Source organism: Peromyscus eremicus, chromosome 3 (genome assembly GCF_949786415.1).
Source record: "Peromyscus eremicus chromosome 3, PerEre_H2_v1, whole genome shotgun sequence".
NCBI classification, from domain to species: domain Eukaryota; kingdom Metazoa; phylum Chordata; class Mammalia; order Rodentia; family Cricetidae; genus Peromyscus; species Peromyscus eremicus.
Window position 1 is genome coordinate 24,771,080 of NC_081418.1, and position 3,199 is coordinate 24,774,278.

Genomic DNA, 3,199 nt, shown 5'->3' on the forward strand with positions numbered 1-3,199 from the left:
TATGACAGTGAGCTAGGTGACTATTTTTCTCCTCACAGGCTTTCATTTTATTCTGGTTTGTTTGTACTACAAATATTTCAGCAAGAAATTTATTATATGTGAGATGAAGACATGATTTTCTCCTTTGGGCTCAGTCCCAAAATAATTCTTCTGATTGACAGGTAAGGGTACTTATGTATTTAGTGCAATTCCAGATGACACTGGGAACCACATTTCACCAGCAGGCTATAAGAGCACTGGATCTCCATCTCCCCATCAGTGGCACCAATGTGGTGGTGGTAAAGGTACATTCCACCATTACTTAACTTCTGTTTCTCCCTTTAGATATTTTTCAGAGATTATTAGCCAGAGTCAATTACCAAGTCAATATTTTTGTACATTTTAACAAGAATGTTTTAGCTGACATCAAGGGTTCCACTTCACATTTAAAGATCTCATTACAGACACCAATCATTCTTTTTTGTCATTTTCATTGCAGCTTTTCATTTTAGCATTCTATTGAATTTGTTGACATTTGTGTAAAAAAGGTTTAATTTGTAAATATGTGAATGTATTTCTTTTGTCTTCTGTAGATTCTGAACTGCTAGGAAAAATCTCTTCCAGTGCCTAACTTTTTTTTTTTTTGGTTTTTCGAGACAGGGTTTCTCTGTGTAGCTTTGCACCTTTCCTGGAACTCACTTGGTAGTCCAGGCTGGCCTCGAACTCACAGAGATTCACCTGGGTCTGCCTCCCGAGTGCTGGGACTAAAGGCGTGCGCCACCACCGCCCGGCCAGTGCCTAACTTTTACCTGTAGTAGTTTACATATGCTCTTAAGACTTTTTTCTCAGGGTTGTGACCAAGCCCAGGGCCTCAGATGCATTCCTCCCTTGAAGTAATTGCCAGACTCTTTCGGGGTTGTTTTTTTTTTTTCCTTTGATTAGGTTTTTATTCAAATAGGATGTCTCTATTTGCACCTTATGGGATGAAATATGTTTTACTAGTATATACAGCAGGCTTTTCTTCTGTGGTAGATTTTTTTCTCTGCTAGTTTCTTCTCAGCTTCTGGTTTCTTGGTGGCTGTGGCCTTTATCCACCCCACACTCCCTCCACCCAGCAGACTTCTTCAGCTTCTTGCCATCCACAGGCTTCTTTCGTTTCTTGCTCTCTGCATGCCCCTTGCCAGCAGCCCCCTTTTCTGCCTCCCCCTCTCTGGTTTGGCTGCTGCTGCTGCTGATGCTTCTGCTACTTCCTCTTTCTTTGCCCAAGTTTGTAATTTCTGACTGGGAAAGGAGTGGTGTCCCCGTGCATAGCCTTTGTGTACCAGTGAAGCTTCTACATGATTCTCGGGTTCTTTGGTGAATTCTACTTGAGGACTCTGATGAATCTTCTTGCACAGTGCTCAGAGTGTTCTTTGGATAACTGAGCTTTTCAAGATTCAGTAAACGCTTGTGTCCATCATCTTGTGCATTGGAAGATTACGCTCACTCTTTCAGGAAGCATCCTTATGCCAAGAGGCAGAAGCTCATCCTAACTTCTCCAGAACACTTTCAGTCCAAATGCAGAAACATCTCACATGCCCACCAGAGGGTTTGAATGAAAATGGCTCCCGGAGGCTCGTATATTTAAATACTTGGCCATCAGGGAGTGGCACTATTTGAAAGGAGTAGGAAATGTAGGATTGTTGGAAGAAGTATGTCACTGGGAGTGAACTTTGAGGTTTCAAAAGCCTGTGCCAAGCCCAGAGTCTCTCTCTTAGCCATGGTATCAGGATGTAGCTCTCAGCTACTTCTCCAGCACCATGTCTGCCTATATACCACCATGCTTCCTGCCATGATTCTCCAGCACCATGTCTGCCTATATACCACCATGCTTCCTGCCATGATTCTCCAGCACCATGTCTGCCTATATACCACCATGCTTCCTGACATGATGATAATGGACTAAACCTCTGAAACTGTAAGCAAGTTATTAAATTAAATGTTTTTTTATAGAGTTTCCATAACCATGGTGTCCCCTCACAGCAAGAGGACATTGACTAAGAAACCAGGGATGTTACTGAAGGCATTGATAATACCATTGTCTCCATTGTAGGTGATCAGGGTCTCCTCTACTGGTTATGTCATCCGTTTCTCATTTTGCTCAAGCCAGCTCTCATTCACAGAGGAACATAGACTTTTTTGAAGTAATCCTAGGTCTTACATATCTTAAGCTACCTAACAGCCTCATTAGTCTTCTTGTAACCTTCAACCTTATCTTCAACCACCAAAGGAAGGTCAGGAACTTCCTCAATACGATGACCTTTAGATGTCACCAAAGCTGGGAAGGCTGAGGCAGCCAGGACAGAGCAAAGGGAATATTGCTTTGGGTTGTGTTCACTCTATAGTGTCAATGGTGGCAGGTTTTGGTTGGTGAAAACATGAGGCCTCCATGACACACATTTCCAAAGACACCCTGACCAGAACAGTGGGTTCCACTACCTGGAACTCTTGAAACTGGAGGCACAGTTCTGCCAGTACACCAAGACACAACTCTGGTCTGATGATCTGTTAATTCACTGATGGCTTAGGGCTGTCTGTTGTTTTGTCACAACTTGGTATGAACAAAGTTCACAATATCTGTCCTTGAACACAGCTGGCAATGTGACATTTTTTGCCAGACTCCCCATTTTCAGAGTATACTATATGAGAGGAACACACCATGTATTTTTTATTTTTTTAAATCTGCATTTTAAGCTACCTAAACCTTATTTTATTTATTGGGTTTTTCATATATAATATATCCATACTTTTCCTGATCTCCAACTCCTCTCAGGTCCTGCTACCTCCTGACCCATCCAACCCCACACCCTTTCTTTCTTTTTAAAAAACAAACCAACAAACGTACTCTGCAGCTACTAAAGGAGAAAAATGAACACTGAGCCATCTAGCTACACTCCTCTAGAGCTAACTCCTCCGTCTACAGGAAAAATCTGTCTGCAAAATGTGCTAGTACAGTAGTGTCACAAAGCCTGTAGGAGTAACAACCAATATCTGACTGGATTTAAGGTCCCCTCCATGAAATGGAACCCATACCCAACGCTGCTCGGGTGGCCATGAGCTTGAGACCAGATAGACCAGGGACCTGAGACCAGATAGGCCAGGGACCTAATAACACTGAGAAAACATTGTAAGAGCCAAAGGGAATGGAGGACACTAAGGAAACAAGGCCTTCTAAACATAG

The 3,199-nt window shown here is 42.6% G+C and overlaps 1 pseudogene; it reads right to left on the bottom strand.

Annotated features, from left to right (window-relative positions):
- Nucleotides 1–1,995: 1,995 nt before the first annotated feature.
- LOC131905604 (large ribosomal subunit protein uL4-like) lies at nt 1,996–2,645 on the bottom strand (annotated as a pseudogene).
- Nucleotides 2,646–3,199: the final 554 nt, after the last annotated feature.